The sequence below is a fragment of the Trematomus bernacchii genome, unplaced genomic scaffold, assembly GCF_902827165.1.
Source record: "Trematomus bernacchii unplaced genomic scaffold, fTreBer1.1, whole genome shotgun sequence".
NCBI lineage: Eukaryota > Metazoa > Chordata > Actinopteri > Perciformes > Nototheniidae > Trematomus > Trematomus bernacchii.
Window position 1 is genome coordinate 20940644 of NW_022987720.1, and position 23176 is coordinate 20963819.

Here is a 23176-nt window from a genome sequence, read left to right on the forward strand (position 1 = left end):
GGGCTGAGGGATATGTGCACTGACGCAAGCTGCCCTCTCTCCTGGGCAGCCATGCAGGTAAATAAAGTGGTGATTGTGTGCTGAGGGAGGAGGTCACGTGAACACATGAGAAAGCCTGTTGATAACCGATCGTCTATCTACGCTAATAATGCTCCATGTCCTGACTCTCAGCCCCGAGATGAGCTCTGGATCAATCTTAAATACGGTGACTGAAATACAAATTCTGTATTGACCTGCTGGAAAATTCACCCCAGAGCAGCATCATTTATTTGTATTTAATTGCATCCATGCTCGTGCTTGGCAGCAAGTCATTGATTTCTATATAGGAGATGATGAAAATAGCCTTCACCTTAATTACTGATCAATTTAAAGGAATTGAAACGCTCCTGTTATTGAATATGTAACAACATCTCTACTCTCTGCTTGTGTTGAAGACGACTTATCGTTACTGCATGCCACCAAGTGAGTCTGCTCTGACACATCTTACCTTGTTTAGAAGAGCATGATACCTCTCTTGTGTTTACTCCCGTATGAAGAATGTGTTTGGCTCTCCGCTGGTAGTTTGTGGCTTTGCACTGATCCTTCATTTATTTGTGAATCCTCTCTGTTGTTTGTTCTTTGACTCTGGGCTGAAATGTTGCCTTCTAAAGTGTGTGTAAATAGGCTATGTGTCATCACATGACTCCTAGTGGGTTCTTTTTATTTCCAGTCAATTAAACCTTTTGTAGCTTTTTCACATTCATTATTTGTGCCTGTGTCTTGTCGCGTCTCTTTTTATTAGAACACTTGTGGTTAGTAAGGTTAAAGTAGGAACACACACACACATGGCAGGGTTCTCATTAAGACAATAGCTGTCAGTCTAACAATGCACCAATTAGAGTGTATCCTGTGCTAACAAAGTGCCTCGTTGGGGGCTCATTTCCACCCGTTCTTGAATCCAAATCTTTGTCACTTCAAATGAAAAGCACTTGTAACATCACAAGGGCCTATCCACCATTATCCCTCTTTACTATTATTCATCTCCAATAAGCACTGCAGTTCCCCTCAGGGCGACAAGGCGAGATTTGGTGCAATGCAATCCTAATCAGACACTGTTTAGCTGTTTTTGGATTGTCTGTTATGTTCTCTCACAATGTGAAAGGTGCTGTGCCTCAGGCACAGCTGAGTGTGACGGGGCCCCCATGAGGGACCCCATGGTCGCTCCATGGGGAGGACTCCCTAATCCAGGATTATTCTCCCAGACCCGCAGCCAGCTGGATTAGCAGATAGTCTGTAGAAAAGGGCACCGTCAGCACTCTTTCCTTAGCAGCTCAGTGGATTATAGCAGTGCAGGCGCTGAGCTGCCTGTGAGGGGCAGAGAGCGGAGGAAGGTCCCCTCGCAGCCTCACTGCAGCACCATACATGGAGATGGAAAAAAGGGGATGGTTGAGCGCACTCTCATACACGAGGAAGAGTTGATTTTTCCATCCTTCACTTGGGGTGTTTAAATATGGTGTCAGGAGATAATGTTGGGCTTCACGGTTGGATGGTGCTAAACTAAATTGAGGAAAAAGGGCATTTAAATAAAAAAGCATTTACAGTTATTACTGCAGTAAAATCCATTACTCACGGCCCTGTGTGTAGGCCGCACAGTCCGACAGAAGACAGCTTCAATACAGCTGCAACCCGCCATCCCTCATTAGAGAGATTATCTAGTTTATGGTCTGTGTGGGCGTGAGATTGTACCTTTTTAAGTGTGTGTGTGTGTGTGTGTGTGTGTGTGTGTGTGTGTGTGTGTGTGTGTGTGTGTGTGTGTGTGTGTGTGTGTGTGTGTGTGTGTGTGTGTGTGTGTGTGTGTGTGTGTGTGTGTGTGTGTGTGTGTGTGTGTGTGTGTGTGTGTGTGTGTGTGTGTGTGTGTGTGGTGTGTGTGTGTGTGTGTGTGTGTGTGTGTGTGTGTGTGTGTGTGTGTGTGTGTGTGTGTGTGTGTGTGTGTGTGTGTGTGTGTGTGTGTGTGTGTGTGTGTGTGCTGGTGAGAGAGAAAGAGTGTTTGAGAACGGCAACTGGTTGCATTTGTATATATTGTGTTGATTGTGGTCTGTGTGTGAAACCGATGTGCACGATCACAGCAGTGTCAGATACCCCATGCTCGTTTCTACAGCCGGTAATCAGCTACTATTGATTGTAAAGTAGTCAATGAGAGAAGAGTCTCAATGTGCCCTCAAAGCTGCTGCGGGCGGATCGATCACGGCCTGCTGCTGAGCCTTTGTGTGACCGGCATAATGGAATGTGCACAGCAGTGTTTACTTTCCTCGATAAGAACAAAAGAACATGTTCTTTTTAGAAAGTTGTGTCCATTGTTGGTCATTTATTTCTACAAGGTTAAGAAATATAATCTTTTTTTCTTGCTGTGGTTAAATTCCAAAGCAATGGGTTTATCACCGTGCAAACCAATGCATGTGTTCATCGTCCGTGAGACTGAGATACATGCAAACACATTACCTCCCTATCAAATCCACATCCTATCAACTTGATGCAGAGAAAGAGGCCATATTGAAATTGCCAGGTGCCTAATTTGGTCTTTGTTGCACATAATTGAAACCACTCATCCCTCCCCCACTGAAGGGGGAGAGAGAGAGTGAGAGAGAGACGGGGTAGAGAAGAGAGAGAGATAATTGCCTTATAAGGCAGTAGGCTGTTATGAACGTGACGTCTCATTCCCAGCAGCGTGCTGGCAGATGATACGGTAAAGCCCACATCTCAAATCCATCTGAAGAAAGCTGGCTCTCACAGGCTTTGGTTTGATAGCTCCAGCTGTCTCATTTAGGACTGCATGTGTGTGTAGGAGTGTATATGTGAATGTTCCGAAGGGGGAAGGGTGCATCTATGTGTTTTCGAGGGGTGCATGTGTAACGTGTTATTGACTCCTGAATTACTTCTGTGCTGGGGGATTTTGTTGGAATTTTAAGTGTGTGTGTGTGGCAGCGGGCAGGAGAACATGGATGATGGATAGAGAGGAGTGTGTGAGTTTAAATGTGTGTGAGTGGGATGCTGAGTCAGGTGGATGATTTACAATGTAAGCATTGCCGTGCAGGTGGAAGCACACACACAGACACATGTGTAACATCATTTCTCTCTTCTTCTTGAGCTTTTCTGTTCTCCTTCCACCTCCCCCTCTTTGTGTTTTTCTTTCACGTCCTTCGATCGGATCTCTCTTCCCCTTCCTCATCCTCCTCTTCTTGTTGCATCCCTCTCTGTTGCTCTTCTCTTTCCCCTCTCCATCACCATCCCTCGCCTTTTCCCTGCATCTCACTGTTCCCCTCCCCCAACCAGACAGCAGCAGCAGTGGCTGGATGTGTTTGTGTGCATGCGTGATTTTGTGTGTGTCTGTGAGTGTGAATGTGTGTGTGTGTGTGTGTGCTCCCAGCTGGGGGCAGCAGTAGGGAGGGATGTTCATTGGGGAAATGGAGGACGGTATGCAGTCTGCTCCTCTTGGAGAATCGTCAGTGTATCATCTCTCCTTCTCGATCCTTTGTCAACCGTGAATTTCGTCTTCTTATCGGTTTTTTAACACATCTCTGTTTTACTGTATCTGATTTCCCTGCTAAAAAAGATTCCACTCTACCTGTCACCCCCCCCCCCCCCCCCCTCTTTATCCTGCATCCCTGCCTTCTCTGATTTCCCGGGATTCTTTTCAGTGTTACTGGTGCCCCTCTCAGCATGAGCCACTGCCCCCCCCACAGAGAGGGGTTTCTCCTGTCACTACACACTCCTCACAGCAGGGTATCCTCTCTCTACCAACCGTCTCTTCAATTCCCAGCCCTCCATTTACTTTTCCTTATTTTCTTTTTTTACCTCTCATTCTGGCCTTTTTTTTTTTTTTGTTAGAAGTGCCGCAAGCTCCTTTCAATTATCTTCCCCTTCTTCTCGCCGGTCGCTGGGAGACAGCTTTTCTGTGCAAATATTTGCTTTTCATGAATATGCCATCATTAAGCACCCTGCATAGGTGTGGGCGAAGCACCGACGAAATGTTAATTGTGGCTCGGCGAGGCCCTCTTGTGCATTCCTCCCCTTGCAGGAATCTGGCAGGAGCTCAGACGGGGAACAGACGTCTGGGTCAGGGCAGGCTCAGGCAGAGAGAGTGGGAGAGGACGAGAGAAAGAGGGGGAGCAAGGAGAGGCGAAGGGAAATGAGCAGTGTGAAAAAGAGAAATGGGAGTGAAACTTAGCTAGACAGATGTAACCATGAGGAAGAACTTCGAAACCTCCATTTGCAGCACCAGGTTGAGCGTCCAGTCTAATCCTCCAGGTCTAACATGAACCGTGGGGGGGTTCGTCTTTCGGAAAGGGCTGCTTTGTTCCTCTTGAACGCACTTCCCGACCACCTGAAGGCACATCAGTCACTAGACTCAATTAAAGAAATCCTTTTAATATTTATTTTTTAATTATCGCAGTATTTCTGAGTTACTAAAAAGCGAACCACACATGCTTACCCCGCTGCTTCAGATTGAACCTTTCCCCTGTTGTTTTACCTGCTTTTAATTACAGTGTGGCTTTATCCTCCGGGTTCCCCTTTGAGATCTGCATTTAATGAAACATGTGTTATTTATAAAATGCCTTATCACTTTTACTATTAGGGCCAGGAAAAAAAAATGAGTGTGCTTATGCCCCCAGGGAGTTCAATTGTAGTACAACTGGATGAGGACCAAGAGGCCAGTGTGAAAACAGGGATTAGAGTCCGTTTCAACATGGAGCTGGTATCTGTTGCAAGATCGCCTTAATATGGTGAACAGCCACCGCTTTGTTTTAGGCCAGGAATGCAGCAGGGTACCTAAATTAGGGGCAGACATTTCTGTTGGCATCGGGCTTGGCTACGTTGGCAGAGCTCCTTAAAAGTGAAAAGTGGACACTGTGATATGGAGTAAAACAGTTCAGGGGACCGAATAAAACATTGGGCAGAATCAGCAAAGGTTTGGTTGGAATGATAACCAGCAGGTTTTTAGCAAAGACAGAGCAAAATCCCATTCTGTAACCCTTTCCTGACATCCTAACTGCAGATTGGATGGTAATGGTCATGATGAACCAGTGGTGGAAGAAGCACACAGATCACTTACTTAAAGGTCACCTATTATGCAAAATCCACTTTTTCATGTCTTTTATCCATCAACATGTGTCTCCTCTGTGTAAAGAGATTCTGAACATTTCAGGAACAAAGATTTGCTCTCTTTTTGTCCTGATCCATTTATATAAAAACCTGTCTGAAAATGAGCTGATCAGATTTTGGCCACTTTATGATGTCATAACGTTTTTTTGGCTTGTGTAACCATTAGCCAATAACCAACCAAGGTAACCCCCCGCCCACCTTATCACCTGAATCTCCTCCTAGAGCACCATTGTGTTATTTTTAACCAAATATCTCTCAGAGGGGCGTGGGGAGTGGCTCCTTATTTTCATCTAAAGTAACACACAGAGAATCAGCACTTTTGAAACAGGGCTGAAACAGAGGGGTTTATGCAGGACCACACTAAAGATGAGGCCCCCTCCGCAAGGTGAGGCCCCACGCAGTCTGCGTGATCGGCCTGTAGGGAGGGACGGCCCTGGGATTATGGGGTGCCACAATGCATGATCTGTTTGGTATTTTGAGCCAAACACTTCAGAGACATGTTTGTATATATCTGAGACCTATAATATATTGACGAAAAACAGTATAATACTGGACCTTTAAAGTACCAACCCGACCATGTGGAAACGTATGCAGAGTTTGGCTTTGGTGCTGGTCGGGCTAAGAGTTGGTGCCAAAGTTGAAGCAATTGTTGGCACCTCTGCAGTTTGAATACAAAAAAGAAGACTGGTTCAAGATCGGGCTCTGGCTCTAAGTTGGCCTAGAACTGCCTTGGCAGTAAATCACTATTGGACAATGTCCAGGAGGTGTCTGTAAATCAGAAGATCCTTTTGTTTGAGGTAAATCCACTACCCATTGAGAACACCTAAATACCCATTGAATCCAGACTTTTTGTTGGTGTTATTAATGAGCTGAGACCAAGCGGCTTGGACATAAGGAAAACATTTCTTTACTTGCTCTAAGGGCCCAACCGATGGGACAGATTTTTGGTAAATGTATACTTATATATTTTTTGCTTGTTAACTTTGATTTTTATTGTTCATGCTCCGCTGAGTATCTTTCATAGGAACGATGGAGGTCCTACCTCAATGCTGTCCCTTCTCTTTATACACCCATGGAAAAGACCGGCATAGATTATGTGGACAGAAAGACGTAATTCTGTATTTCTTGCTTCTCTTTTCTGTCCTCTCTTCAGCTCGAAGATGGAGCGTGAGAGTGTGAAATTGCTGCTGCAGACAGACAGGGAGTAGTCACAGGGATGACATGATTGTAGTTAGTCACACTGGGCCACATGATGGCTGCCGCTGTAGAAGGAGGCCGTGGTTTGAGTGTCACCTTGTTGTCATCTGATGACAGAAGTGTATTCATACATTAGGGACATTAGTCAGGGTGATTCTCCTCCATACTGTGATGTAACTGCCATGAGGATGTTTGTTTGGTGGAAACTGTCTCATTTCCCCTTTTTCATTTATGTTTTTGCCGGCAGTGCAGGTGTGTGGATAGAAGGACGCTTTCTCTTTCGCGTTATCCTCCGTTCCTTTTTGTTTCAGCCCAAAAACATCCTCCTCTCTTTCCCAGCCATGTTTTAGTTTCTTCCCACAGGTGAATTTTCCTGCACCCTCCCTCCTTTGTCTCTCGTCTACCACCCTGCCCCCTCTCGCTGCCAGCTTTTTCCCAGAGAAGTCAACCTGTTATCGGCAGGGTCTATGAATAGCACACGGTTGGAGCTGCGACCCACTCAACCCCCTAACATAGCTCATGTCTTATGCATTACTCCTGCATGCTGAATCCCTAAAGCCCTATTTCTACTCGGCTGTAGTTCTGCTACAACACCTAGTTCCCAAAAAAATGCTGTGCAACATCAACAGATGTATTTACATACCATACAGGGTATTTAATAATGCTCTAAATGTTCCGATAAAAGGCACTATAACACAGTTCTCCAATAATGTGCACACATCTCAGTTCATTAACAGCAGGCAGTTCATCTCAGTGTCTGAATGTCTCAGGTGCATCGTGCTCCTCTTGAGCTGAAGAATATGGTAAAATGTGTGAAACTGCTACTAAATTGTGACTCTCATTTGCATTCTGCACACATTTTCTCCCACCTGTCCTGCACCAGACACCAGCGTACACTGTTTATTCATCTAAAGATTTCAGCTCAGCAGTCAGAGCTGCAGATGCACGCAGATGCAGCGCAGAGATAAGCGTCCACTGTCGTCGATGCCATCATTCTTCCTACGTTCCTGGAAACTTGGTTGTGGCAAGATGCTTCATTTCCAAACACTGAAACCTGTTTACAATGCGCTGAGCAGCGGCATCATCCTCCCAGTGTTTCTCCTCTATGCCACAGCTCCAATAATACACCAGGGACAAGAAGCTTAGCAGTGACAGCCCCAAATCCTTCTTTCCACCGCACTGATTTCTGGATTAAGGAGGGGAGATTTCCACACCTCTGAATTGTATTGTGTTATGGGGCTCACGCATCTTTTCATGCATCTTTTATTCTGTGGCGTGCGTCGAAATAGGGGCATTTCCTTATTTACACAGATTAAGAGTGATTCTGGATGGTGCATGGGAGGCTATAAATGAGGTTTGAAGCAGGGAGAAGGTGGAGAATAAGAGCGATTATCGTGGTAAACCCCCAGTTATGGGGGGATTTTGGAGCTAAATAATAAACATAACACCTGAAAAGAGTACTTATGGATATTTTGGTTCTTGAAAAGCATGTTCACTCAAAGCAGGGTGGATTTTGTTTTATTAAATTCAAGCTATGCCTCATATCTGGACTCAGCTCACCCACTGCTTTGACAGATTTGGATGCCACTTAAAAGGCTGGGATATATTTTCATTCCAGCCTGATAAAAGAAATCCTCCCCTCTTCATTCCTCCTCCTCTCCCACTTCTTTGCCACTCCTTTTTTCCCTCTCCCTCGCTCCTGTCCTCCTGGACCCTCCTCACGCCCTTCGTCATTTTTTCCCTCATTCCATTAGCAAACATTGTTTTGACTTTCCAGGGTTCCGCATTCCTCCCACGGCATACCGGCCGGCCGGACCGCTGGAAGAATCCTGGCCTGTGATTATCCACTCATATTTCCATTCACACACACAACACACACCACGCACACACACACCACACACACACCACACACCACACACACACACACACACGCACACACACACACACAGGGGATGCCCATAAATTAAGAGAATATATGTGTACTCTTTATTACCTCTGCAGAAAGGTTTACTCTTTATTGTTGCAGGGAGTTGAATATTTACTTCAAAATTCCAAGATGTCCAAATGCCATTGATTTGCTTTCGAGTGATCAATCTGGGGAGATTTGTGTTTTGTTTAACAGATGCCGCATGGCAAACTGTGTGTGTGTGTGTGTGTGTGTGTGTGTGTGTGTGTGTGTGTTGTGTGTGTGTGTGTGTTGTGTGTGTGTGTGTTGTGTGTGTGTGTGTGTGTGTGTGTGTGTGTGTGTGTGTGTGTGTGTGTGTGTGTGTGTGTGTGTGTGTGTGTGTGTGTGTGTGTGTGTGTGTGTGTGTGTGTGTGTGTGTGTGTGTGTGTGTGTGTGTGTGTTCCTTTTAATGTTCCTCTTGGTGAGCCAAATTAAACACAGCCTTCTTGCGTATTTATTTTACATTTGCTGAGAAATTAGCTTCTGAAGAGCAATTAATTAGGAGCAGGAAATGATGAAAATCTAAATCAATCAAACTCAAATTTCCCTCATGGTGCATTTGTAGACATGCATGTGCATCCATAATTATGGCAAAACACACATTTTGTTGGAAGTAACTGTAATTGTTGCGTGAATGAATAAACATATTAAACCAGTTTATGTATCTGGAGCAGACACATTACCGCATTTTCACACACAAGCACATGAATGCAGGCACAACACAACAGATACACACCCACACAACTTACCAGTTGGCAGTGGGTGTTAATTGTGTTGGGCCTCAGGGCAAAAATAACATTGCACCAAAGACAGAGAGAGGGAGAATGTTTTGTCTTTCTCCAGCCGCCGCCTTTCTATTAAGACAAAGGACGCAATTATGTTATATTAGAAATATTTAGGACACTGTGTCTTATATTTAAAAAATTAAATGGTTCCTTTTTATGCTATGTATTATCAGGATAAGAGAAAAGATCTGTTGTTTTGTGAAGTTTTCTTTCTTTTCTCCTTTACAGCCTTTATCCCCCAGTGAGTCCCAATAGACAGTGTTTTCATGACTATATGACTGTTAATTGCTAATTAGGCCAGTGTAGCAACAGACCCCTGTGTGAGGTGATAGCGCTGTGTCGGTGTACACAGAATAATTACAATGAAAGGTGTTGTAGGAGCGTGTCAACATCTGTTTCTGAGTGTCTCTAAGAGAAGGAACAGAGAGGAGCGCTCACAAATGTGACAGGTTGTACTTATCGGCACGGCGGTATTTGTGCAAGTATTTCACGGATCACTTGCTACATTGCAGTTGATATAGTAATTTAAGAGCAAGTACTGAGACAGTGTTTAATTTCCTTGTTTTACACGTACAGCTGATGCAATACAAACCTGAATGATTTCATGTAGCCTGCATCATTTCAAGTCTGTATGCATATTTTTAAGAATGTCTGTACACATTTTGGCTACACAGTTTTTTAAATTTTAAACTTAAAGTTCATGGTGAACCAATTCTATGTAAATGAACTTTGAACTAATGAACTGGTTGGGGCAAAACCAGTGACCACATTTGTTCAAACACACATCCTCAGCATGTCAGCGTAGCATTTCAGTAACAAAAACACTAATGGAAAGAAATATAACCACCAATCAGTGCCAGTTTCGGTATCAATTTCTCATGTTCCTGCAAGACTAGACACTTAAACAGTTTCATACAGAACGTGTGTGTGTGTGTCAGGAATTTTTATAAACTAAACTTCCCAAAAGTAACCAGTTAAACAGGATTTAAAGGTTAACAATAAAAATCTTCTCATAAAATATTGTAACACTGCTGTTGAATTGCAGTTCAGATCACACAACCACACACACACACACACACACACACACACACACACACACACACACACACACACACACACACACACACACACACATATCCCCCCACGTTCTTCTCAGCCCGCTGGCTGTATAGCATGTGTCTCTGTGTTTGAGGTTTGGGACTACAGCTCGCTGCAAAGCTTGTCTGTGGTGAGAAGTATTCTGAAAACTCATGTTGGTCTAATGGATTTAATATGGCTGTAAATTATAGTCAACAGAGTGGCAGAGCATCAGTACCACTCACATGGAAATGAGCCCTTCTTGAGTGCCTTTAAACCGGTACTCTAAGTTTTGTCAGCAGTGTGTGTGTGCAGCATCTTCATTTACACACATCTTTCAGCGGACAAAGTTGTGTGTGTGGTCAGTTTTGTCTGTTTATTCTTTGCTCCTTCACATTCTTAAGACCACTACCTCTTATGATTTTCTCTCCATCCTACATTTCATGCTTTGTTTCATACCGATGTATGGATTTTTTTGTCAGTCTATGATTCATTTCATGCTTCATTTGGATGGATTGTCTAATTACTCAGTCAAATGCTTCACAGTGACAGCTTGTAAAGGCTCCAGCTTTACATTTAATCTGCTGTTAGTCTGCATTGCCCTTTTATTTCTCAATTTATACGACATTAACAATGTACATTTTCACAGTAATTTACCAGTGCAGAGGTATGACGCTCGATAGGATATATGCATGTGTGCCATGTATGCATTGGTGTGTGAGTGTGAATTTGTGAGTACGCGTGACTGAGCGTGTTTTTGTATCTAAACTGTTGAGCGTGCGAATGTTGGAAGCATGCAGGCAGATTTTAACCTGCGCCGCTGCCTCATTAGGCCTGCCTCCGTTGCCATGGTTGTCTATTAGAGCAGCGGAGATTAAAGACTCATTTACATGTGAAAGAGGAGAGTGGTTTGAGGGAGAGACGGAGAGAGAGACTACACTCTGCTGCACTCCACTCACTTTATTCTGAAGGAGAGGGTCAGATAGGGCGCAGGCAAATGTTTGCAGAAGCTTTAACCAACATTTTGACCATCTACGTGTGTGTGTGTGTGTGTGTGTGTGTTTGTGTGCGTGCGTGCGTGCGTGTGTGCGTGCTTGCGTGCGTGTGTGTGTGTGTGTTTGTGTGCATGCGTGCGTGCGTGCGTGCGTGCGTGCGTGCGTGTGTGTGTGTGTGTGTGTGTTAATTATTGACTTGCCTGCAGTTTATCATATTAACCCATCTGTTAATAAAACAAAAAAAGCTCCCAAACATTTTCAAAATCGGTCAAACCCTAAAGTTAGTTGTTGTTACTATACACAATTCAGTCTTTGGACACATGGGAATGCTGTTTTTCTTTTTATTTCATTATATTTAAATACAAATAAAAACGTAGTCCCATGTGCCAAAACACTAAAAATATTATGATAATAAAATCTGTATCCCAGAAACTACAAAGAGCACAATCAAGTGTGTGCTATCTTTAAAACCATGATGAATATGAACAGTATACACACATATCAAAGACATTTAAGTAATACAATGCTAGATATGTGTCATTTAAAAAAAGAAATCATGTTCAATCATTGTTAAAAGTGTGAGCACTCATTAGACACAGCTCAAAATGTGGAAGTTGTATAGATACCTGTCCACAGAATGTTTGTACCAGATATCAAGACACATCTGAAGGAGTGTTGAAGCTTGTTTTTTGTATCATACTAAATATAGTTTCTAGCCAAATATGGGTTAAATGCACTCATGCACAAGTTGCTGATTTTCTTTTGACTTTTAGTGCAACTACATACATTTCGCCGGCCTGTAGTCACAGTTTGCCTGAGGACATTAATACCTGAGTGCACTTGTGGCCTGTGGTTGGAGATGTGGGGCATGTAAACACAGAATGTTTGTTCAACGTGAACTACCTCACTGCTTGGTTTCCTGTCTATCTCTAGAGTCAAATAAGGGCTTTGATAACATTTTGAATCATGTATTTGAATTACATTCATGGAAATGTACATGGAGATGACTCTTCATAATATTAATATGTATTGTGTGTGTGCGGCATGTGTCCGTGTGAGACAGCTGGATGTTTTGCATACTGCATGTAGGCCAACATATGGCATCCTGCCACACCTGATCTGCAACGAGATAAAGGACGGAGGCAAAACTCGGAAGTTAGTTTTATTTCATGATTTGTGTGAGGGGAAATAAACCCAATCAAGGTGACCCTGCAGAGGAAAGGAAATGCTGTGATGTGTGTTCATTGCACCGCTTCTTGTTCAGAGATCTACAAGGTGGATCTAATGACTTTAAGCATGTAATTACTGAGGTTGTTCATGGGAGGCATGAGTCACCTCCATCTCTCTCCCGCTCTATAATGTGCATCATGAACCACAGCAGGAAAGGCAAAGTGGAGCGCAGTTTCACTCTGACTCACACAACTTTGACCGAAACAAGCCACAAGCTCAACCTGTCGGGCCTGGAGTCACGCTGCAGCGCTGAACCGTGACTCTGTTATTGCTCCGCACAACACAACAAAATCACAATGGACCAATTAGCCAAATAAAGTCTGACGTTTTTGCTAAAACTAAAAACACACAAACACAGATTTCATAGATTTATAACCTGATTCGTGTGGAGCCTTGGAGTATATGAAAATCACAATAGCCTTTCCCAACAGAGAGTCTGCTGGCCATATTTTAGATTCCTAATAAGCCAAGTCTGTGGGCTACAGGCGGCAAGGAGAGAATCTTCTCTATGAATATTAATGTGTGGTGCGGGGGAGGTTGAGGGGCAGAGCGGGTGGGGAACCAAAGCCTCCTCCAAATCCTTTCGCAGATAAACTGAGAGGGGAAGAGAGATGATTACATGCATGGTTTTTCACAGGGCTCCCCCAAATCTCATTTTCTGTAGTGCATTTTAATGGGATCCTCACACACACCTCAGCCCGGGTAAGTCTCTGGATGCCGCCATTAAAACGGGGGCCGATAAATTCCCAGCTCACTTGAATTGCCATGCATGGCCTTGGTGTGGTTTTGTCACGGTTTTGATGGGTGCAAAAACTGGGCCTTGTCGATCCTTTTTGTCTTTGTATTGCTCCTTATGTATCACTGTCATTTAAATGCAGCCCCAGACAATGGAGAGCTGCGAGAGATGGATGACACGAGGCGCTGGAATGGGAATCAAAGTCATTCTCCGCTGCAGATGATGGAAGAGGTCACCACATACAGGCCCGCAGGGAAAAAGATTTGGACATATGTGTGACATTAAAACGTGACGGAAAATGTGTTTATATGAAGAATAATCGGACACATCTGATGATTTCGTACAACATTTGCAGGCTTTTAGGATGACCATTACCACCAAGTGTGAAAGTTTTAACATAAAACATTTCAAAACTGACCTTTACTCTCCATGATTTCATGTCACATGCCATGTTTTCCCGTTTTGAAATCTGAGACTCAGACATTGATCTTCTTCCGTCTTGTGTTTATTGCTGATAGCCATCGGGGTGACCTGAGCACACACCGGGGACTGTTTGATTACACAGTCTTTCTCCACGTGTCCATCAATAATCTGACTGATGCAATCATTCATGTGGCCATTTCGATCAATCCCTCCGAGGGAACTGCAGTCAAACTCCAGGTCACATCACGTGACAGAGGCTTCACTTCAGTTTTATGGCATCGTTACAGCGTTCATTTTACTATCTGGAGTTTACCAGCCTATTTACTATCAATCTGTTGGTTAAATGGGCCAGTCGTTAGTTGTTATGTCGCGACTGCACTTTCTGTCGGAGGGTGATTCGGAAACACTGGCAGCATTTGAAAAAGCTAAAGAATTTGCACAAATAATCTCTATTTGAATTTACATCAATCAATCACTTTGTATATTGTTTCATGTTACCAAAATGCAATTTAGCCTCAAGTTTTAAGATAAAGATGATTCGAACAGTCATTTTAAAACATGTGAGTCAAGTCTGCTGGGTTCAGCCTATGAGCATTATATTTTCTGATGAATTATTGGTCAGTTTCATGCAATATAAAATATAATCAAAAATGTAATACAACAACATTGCATTTCATAATAATAATAATAATACATTTTATTTAGACGCGCCATTCAAAGCACCCAAGGACACCTTACAATTTAGAAAAACAACATTTCAGTGTATTATCCTGCATGCTGTCTTTTTGCATTCCTAGTTGCTATTTCTCTTTTTGTTTTGCTCTATTTTTATGGATCCCCGAGGCACACTTTCTCTCTGGTGCTTAAAATGATTCTTTGAAGGAGCTCTTCTGCAGAAAACCCAAAGGGACTTCAGAGAGACATTTACAAACTGGTATTGTCTCGAGGAGAATGTCTCATTTAGATTTGTTACACTTGGTAAGAGAAGGTTTTAATGTCTTTCGAATCATTGATTACGCTGTGAAGCATTGATTGGTTGTGAGGTCAGGTCAGAGGTCTTCATACTTTTCATAGTGGACAGTAGTTAATGAGCAGACTTGTTTATGTGGCGCTAAACAAACCGGTTTCTCTCTTCAGCTTCAAACATGTGCTCATAGCTCATGGTGTGTGTGTGCTGAGCTGAGCTGGTATAAACAACACGATCTGGCAGTTCTGCAGAAATATGAGCGAGCAGATGACAAGTATGATAGAAGAGGATGGTGTGTGTATTTAGAGAGATCAAGTGTCTGCACTTGTATGCATTATAACCAGAACAATTTTCTTATGTCTGTAGTGTGTTTGCAGAGCCTTTTTATTCCACAGCCTGCTTGCTTGGATCTCTGCAGCTGCATCTATCATCTAGCAGGATGTATGAGCAGTTCAATGCGATTTTGCCTCAAATATACAGTGTTGTTTCCCTTTTCGTTCTCTCTGTGCTGCATCCAGGTACAACAGAAGCTTGTCTCGCTCTTTTGCATACATTTGTATATTTGTTTGGATCACAACCATCCATTGAATGTTTTGCCCCACTGACATAAGTGAAATATTGTTTCAACTTCAATTCTATGTGAAACCAGAGTGACAAAAACGCTATGACTATCCTGTGTGCGTGCATGTGCCTGTGCCTGTAAAGGTGATAAGTCAGATTCAGTGGCAAGATAAAACAGTGTGAGTGTGAGTTCAGCTTCTGTGTTGCTCACTCTCAAACTAAAAAGTGTTAGATTAACATCACACATCCAAGCCCTGCTCCGGGCCCCAATTCCAGCTCCATAAATGTCTTCTGGAAAAAGCCTAAGAAACTGTGTTTTTTTCCATAATTCACTTTCAGCCACAGCACCGTTGGGTATCTGTTTGTGTGTGGCTTTTTGAATGTGAATGGAAAAGGTGTGTGTGATTGTGTGCACACACAGTGCAAATGCAGTTGCAGTTTGTGCAAAGGTGTGAAAAGTGGCACAAAGCTGTCGATAAAACAGCACTGCAGCTCTTCATCAGCCTCTGTGGTGTGTGCCTGTTTGTGTGAGAAGGGGGCTAATGTGTGTAGTATGTTTGAATGTGTGTGTATTTGTGTTTGTTTTTGACTGGAGTAAGGTTAGGTTTATTTCCAGCTTATTGTCTGTGTGCAGAAATGCTTTGTTTTGAGCTATTTCTAGGTTTACAGATCAATGAAAACATGAATAAGAGGCTCATCAGGTTTGATCTGACCGTGTGCACACTGAGAAAACTGTTCCACACTGACAGTCTTTTAGTCATCCGCTCGTCTCAGGCCGCACAGACACAAAAGAGGCTCTTTGAAAACAAGCCTCGACCAAAGGAGTTTGGCGAGAGCTTCGACCTGATGACGGCTCTCCAACCTGGGACACAGGGAAAGACAACCTTCTCTTTGTCAATGTGTGAGCGTGGGTAAAGCTGAACAGTCACAAACTGTTACTTCAGCTGTCACCATATCTGGATGTGAAGTGTTACTCCCTTATTTCCCACCCACAGCATCAACATCCTTTCATACCCAGAGGCTATCGGTTGTGGCGGGGATGATTAAGCGGGATTTGCTGTCGATCCTCTACCCACCCCTTCTCCTCAGGCAAAGCCATGTCCGCAGCACTACAGAGAGCAGTGAGTCATGGATGGATTGCCAGCCGTGTCAGAGATAAAGACGGCGGAGGAGGCAGTGACGGACAGAATGGAAAGTGTAAACACAGACGACCTCCAGGCAACTTTTCTTTTGACATCTGTCTCTTCTCTGCCTGTGTTTTTGTCTTTACTGGTGGTTGGTGTGGTGATTCATTTCCATGTTTTTTTTTCTTGTCATCCTCTCATTCCTTCCTTCCATCCTCTCCACTCTGAAAAACCCCAGCATTCCTCTGTGTAACCATTCCTGTCTTCTTTGCCCAGTAGGAAACTGCTGTCCAATCCATAAGTCATGATAACAACCGTCTTCCTCCCTCCCTCCCTCCCTCCCTCCCTCCCTCACACACACACACACACACACACACACACACACACACACACACACACACACACACACACACACACACACACACACACACACACACACACACACACACACACACACACACACACACACACACACACACACACACACACACAGTAAGTCGGGCGCTGGAGGCCCCCTCCTCGCTCAGAGCATGATGTCAGACGTCTGCTAGCTGACAGGTCTTGCCCTGGGAAAAACATGCATAAGTGTGTTTAAGTGTGTGAGCTCACACCACAGGGACCTTGCAGGCACATCAGCATACCCGTCCTCATGTTCCACATGTGTGCAAACACACGCTAAATACACACAACCAGCTGAAATTATATACAGCACACACGCCAGAGAGAGAAACCATGCTTTTAAAATGGATGTATTCCATGACTTTAGAAGGAAAATCTCACGTGTGCCGCCAAACATGTAACATAATGATCAAGAGAAATGTTGTATTCAACTCCATAAATGGCAAGAATGATTTAAATGTATTTGTATAATACAGTTCGAAAATCAATCTATTATTTTTGCCAAAACTCCAGTTCAATTTGGCCTCCCATCGTTTAGGCCGCTGTATGAAATGCTTACTCTCCTCATATGGCCTTGTGTTATTGATTTGCCATTATGTTGCATGTGGGAGAAAATCCATTGCTCTCCCTTTAAATAACCATCACATGAAGACAAGAGAGATATATCATGGAGAAACCATATCGAATTGGAACACATGGGACGCCCGTTGTAAGCGAGGCAATCTTCTCTGTGTGTCTTATGTCTGACAAAGACGAAGCTTGTGAATTATGTTAAGCTTTGCTGATTCAGGCTTTTCTAGATACCCGGAACGTGTTTGTTGTTGGGGGGGGTTCCTCCTCACATAGAGGGTACTCCAATAATCTGCATGTATTCATATCGCCCAGTAAGCATGAAAATGTCTGCTCTACTTCGAAACTAGGCTAAATTGTAGTCTGAAACTGAATTCTTGCCATTGGAAATAGTAGTCTGAAAAATATATTCTAACGACAAAGTACACTCAATATTATAAAAAGTGAAAAAATAGTTATTGTCGCTGTAATTGTTCCTCTTCATCCTGGTTGTAGGCAGACGTGCTCCTAATGTGGTTTTAATGTAACAGCTCATTGGAAGTTTGACCAAATCAACATTTTTGTGTTCCACCGAAGCAGCAAGGAAACTCAATCTTGAGAGAAAGAATTTGTAGTTTGCACATAAAAAGATTTGAATGCATTTTTTAACCGTGGATTTTGTTCGGAAGAGATCTCTTTAGAGCCTTAACCTTAGGAGCAGCAACAAATGACTCTTTCAATGCACAAAGGAGCGTGTGTGTATTGATTAAAGACAGATTTCATAAAATGTCAACCTGTCTTTCAAGAAAATGCTGTCAACAGCTATTATGTGTGATGTAGACATAAAAAAACATTCACTTTTGAGCTTCAAAGCAGAAGATTTTTTTTTACCCTCAAATACCAAATCCATGTTCTCAATGTGTGCTGATGGGTAACATATTGGATTTTCTAGTTGCCAACTTCACATAAGCAAAGAAAAACAACAGCATTAGGTTCAGTGGCATAATCAGAGATTTGTTATGTTCATGTCAACATAGTTTGAATTAATGCTTTAAATCCTTCCAAGGCACTCATCACCTAATTTCCCCAAGCACTTAACCCAAACTGTATTTAGAAGAATGTATGAGCTCATAGCTGATGTTTCATGTGTTTCCATCACTCAGAGTAATAATATCTTCTCTCCACATTAAGTACGTATTTAGGTAGTTGTGTTATTAGTGTAAGCACATTTTCTAACACGTGACTGACACACAGTGACAGTACAGGACACGCAGCAGACAAAGGGCTGTCTGTGCTGTTGTGTTCAGGAAGAGGCCTGCTTCTCTCTGATGTGGTGATCTGCAGTACCTGCGACACACACTGAGTTCCTGTGTTGAGTGTATGATGTCTGGGCCACGTGGCAGGGTGAAGAGTGACACACATACACACACACACACACACGCACGCGCACACACACACACACACACTGCCAGCTCTGCCTAAGTGAGTCCTCCTGACAATCTTGCCTTAGGGCAGCAGTGTGGGAGTGAGAGGTTATTATGAAGCCATGTGGGAATTATGGCTTATTGTCTGAGAAGTTTTTTTTACAATGCAGGATATCTTTGAATGCACAGAAGATGGGTAAACAGCCTGAGTTATTGAAACAAGATATTTCAATTTAAATGCCCAAGAAAGAAAAATGACAAAGGAGGAAAAAGAGCTAGAAAACAGTAGATAATATTGAGCGGGAACTTCTTTGTTTGTATTGTGATTTAAAATTGCTGCGGATGGCGGTTTCTGAGTTATTGTCAGGAAATGGCAGACGCTTGGTGGTTTGCTCGATTATCTCTCTTAATTTAATACAAATCTTAAATCCCTGTTGTGCTCTTTGCTCAAGTCAAAAAAGCTTGCTTTATCTCTCAGCTCCACCTCTCACGCTCCTTCTCTTTGCTCTCCACTCAGCCAATCAAAACCCTAAAGTGAATTATGATAGAAAAAGAAGAAGAAAAAGAAGCAGTGGTGCGAACGCCTGCGGAGCTGAATTTCCATATAGATAGACGAGCACATTAAAGTTGTCTATCTGCAAGCTCACTGTCCACCCTTCCTCTTATTACATTTTGATGGAAAGATGGCAGCTTCATCAACATCATCAACCAGAAAAGCTGCCAATACCCCCCCGCCCAACCCTCTCTGCGTGGCGTGTTTCTATCTGCCCCGGACACTTGATTGTTTCTGAACCCATGTTGACCCCGTAAAGAGGAACCTGCGGCTGGTTTTCCTGCCACGGTTTGTTGTGTTCATTTAAGGTTCTTATTGCTCAATATAGCTTCTTCTTCCTCCTGTAAAAAAAAACTACAGTTCATGATTTCTCAGTAGTGAAGAAAAAAGGGGGGGGAAAGAAGAAGAGTGAAGGCAGCTCCTCATCATGGTGCTTCCAGGCTTACATGTAAATTAAAATGCAATTAAAAACAGGCAAATAAGCTGTTCCCCGGAGATTGGGGAGGGGAGGAGGGAGGGGAGGAAATGGAGGAAAGGGCTCTCAGGATAAGGGCCTGCGTCACTCATCATTAGCATGGCATTAGACTGAAGGGAGCTAAATCTGAACACTGGGTCACAGACACATTTAGAGGAGCTGCTACTGCGAGGTCTCCACGCCGATGAAAATAGCCCCCCCATCCCGTGCAGAGGGAATCACTTCTGCCTTAGAAAAACCCACACAATTATTCAGTGGATTTTTCCAGCTATTGTTCTCTGAGGCGTACCATTGTGTGATTACTATTGTGCTTTCGTGTACAAGCTGTGATTTCCTGCACAGAGTATGTATCATTGATGGCAGTGAATACATCATTTCAACGTACAGTATAGCACCGTGCTGCATTCAGGAACAGAGAGGTCTCAAACCTCCACGCTGCAGCTCAATACCCTATCGACAAGTCGGCTACTCTGCCAGAATTCCACTGCACAACCTCCTTCCTCCGCCCCTGATCCCGGCCCTCACCCCTACCTCCCCCCTGGAAGCCTGGTGCTCTTCTGCGAAGGCCCCCCCCCCCTCTTCCTCTTCTCTCTCTCCCAGGCTCCCTGCACTCCCCCACCTCCTGCTCAGGCTCCTGGGTTGAGGGGGATCAATGGGGGAAGCTTATTTTGGTGCTGGTGGTTGTGGAGGTGGTGGTGGAGGTGGGGGGTGAACCCCACACGACGGCAGCCTTGCAGGCAAGCAGGCGGTAGGGCGCAGAGGGGGAGAGGAGGGGGGAGGAAAGGGAGCCCACCCTGGCAGAGGAGCACCCCTCTTTCGCAGACCTGTCGCCTCGGTGCAACAATGGCCGTGACAATGACACTGGAGGAGGAATTTCCGCTTCCACACAAACCCCCCCACACACCACACACACACACACACACACACACACACACACACACACACACACACACACACACACACACACACACACACACACACACACACACCACACACACACCACACACACACCTCCCTACCCCATCTTCATAGTACATTAAAATCTGCGGCGCCAAGATGAATGGCTTCCTAATAGCTTTCATTTGTTACAATTATCATAATTAAACATATGTCAGGGGCAGACAAAGGGAACGTGAGATTTCTGTGTTAGCACCTGAAGCAGAAGGCATGCAGGCACTGGAAAGGGATAGCTATATCGTTACAGCATAATTAGCCTGAATGTGCATTGTAATCATACTGCATTATTTACACCAAGAAGCTTCTATTTCAGTAATTCTGTCAGCGAGTCCCCCTCGTCGTGTTTTCAGTAACAGTGTGAACCTTGATTCTTCTGTCTTCTTGCCATTGTGTGCATGTTTCATCTGTATGTCCTTGCTACATCAGCCAGTTTGATAGTGAAGCTTAATGACCGCCCGCTGAGCGCCGTGAGAATGGCTGTAGGGCCCTCTTAACATTTTTGTAGTACCCCCCTCCTTCGTCTCCTCCAAACCCTGTCCTTGCATTCTGTCCCTTAAACCAATCAACTCTTTTCTTCCTCGTCGCTGTGGAGGAATGAATCGGATGCTTGGCTATTGCAGACGAAGTGGCCTTTCTTTCTTTCTTTCTTTCCTGTCTCTTTTTTTCTCTCTTTCCCTCTTCCCACCACACCTTTCTCTTCTCCTTGCCCTCTGCATCAATCACACTTTCCCGGTTCCCCCCCTATACCCCCCCCCCTCTCCTCTCATCTCTCCATTCCCTCAGTTGGCACTCTTGCCACCATGGGTGGTTGTGTGCCAAGGAGGGGAGGCCTCCTGGCTTCCCCCTGAGCCACCATTTTGTGGATTGCTTGTAGTGCAATAGCCAGCTGTATGCATGCAGAAATGCAAAAAGAGGGACAATAACGGAATAAATTGGTGTTGGAATGGAAAAAAGGTCACAAGGCTGAGGTCACTGTGCCTCCTGCTGAGACCAGACCAGAGATCAGGGCTTAACCTGACCCTGGCGCTACAGGCACGTTTACACCCACATAAATACACTCCACAGACATTCTTACATGAACAACATGTCCACTCCTTTTCTCTGTAGAGTCTCTCAGACAACCTCCTTTAAACTCACGGACAAAGTTTTTGTACTAAAGTATTTCCTTTATTTCACATGCCAAAAAGAAAAATATTCTTTCTCCCTTCATATAAAGCCCACTTATATAAAGCATTGACACCTCCTGAAATAAAAGGACACATGAATATTGTATGAATAAAGCCCATTCAAACAGGAGATAAAAAACAGACTGGCCAACCCTGAGATTATCCTCATGTTTTAGATAACAGCTTTCATAACCTTGACTGTCTCAGCAAGGACAAAATAAACGTTGAAAGGTTTTTTTTTTTTTTTTTACAAAAGCACTCATGGACATTAAACAAGTCTATCCTAAAAAGATCCACATAGTGTAACAGAAAGAGACTTTTGAGAGAAGATACATGAACATTTGCTTATCTGAATATTTGCATTTGTTAGGGGTATGTTCACGCAATACCTGCATCAAATGGGAGCGTCTGTGCAACAAAAATCTCTTGATTTGCACCGGTGGGTTTTGTTCAGCTGCGGGTTCAATTCCATTTATTTTGGTGTTGTTTTTGTATTTCTTTGCAGTTTGCTTTTTAGCTGTCGGACATCGAAACTCTTGTTGACTTCGTCAGCGGCTTTTATTAAGATCTTGCATGTCATCGTCGCAGGTGAACAAGTGTAAAAGGAGACACGATCTCACCTGAGCGCATTCCTGAGAGGGCGTACAGACGTCAACGCTGAAAATATTCACATTTATTTGGAAGATGAAGACACATCTTAATGCCTCATAGGGATTTGATCAGATCACTTCCTAAAATGATCAGCAATTACCAAGGTGCTTCGGGCAGTTTGGATATCTCTGCCACAGAGGGGAACACGCACAGCTCCTCAGCAAACCAATTTCAGATAGACGAAAAAAATATTTTAAAAGAACGAATGGTTTCTAATTCCTTAAACCTTCATACCTGATGTGCAACCTGAGCGCTGTACATTAACAAGTCATTCTGCGGGTCCTTGTTGTTCACTTTAGAGGACTACCAGGTTATTGATGCCCATTCTGATAAAGTCCTATGATTTTTTTTGGGAAGAATAACCAAATATAGTTATATTATATCGAGCTGTGATCAGATCTGAGACTCCGACTGGGTGACTCAGAGGGTTTTCCAAATGATAATCTCTGTTGACGCAGACTCTAGGCGTCATTCCCGTAAGTGCAAACACTAAATGATACATAATTTGTATTTTGGGTACCTGGTGAGTAAACAAGGGCTCACAGTGAATACCTCCCAATTCCAAAATATGCTCTAAAAGGCTCCCAGATCTCCAAGCTTTTCAATATGCATTTCGATTCGATGAGATCTATTCAAAGACAAACAATGTTTGAGCAAACGGCATGGTCGCCCCTTGCTGCCATTTATTTTTAAATCAGGAGCTCGTTTGTTTGTACAAACTTAAATTCTCTCTCTCTCTCTCTCTCTGTGTCTCTGCGTCTCTCTCTCTCCTTTCATGCTGTTGCTAGGGAAGCAGGGCGTATGCGCTCCCTGGCCGCGGCTG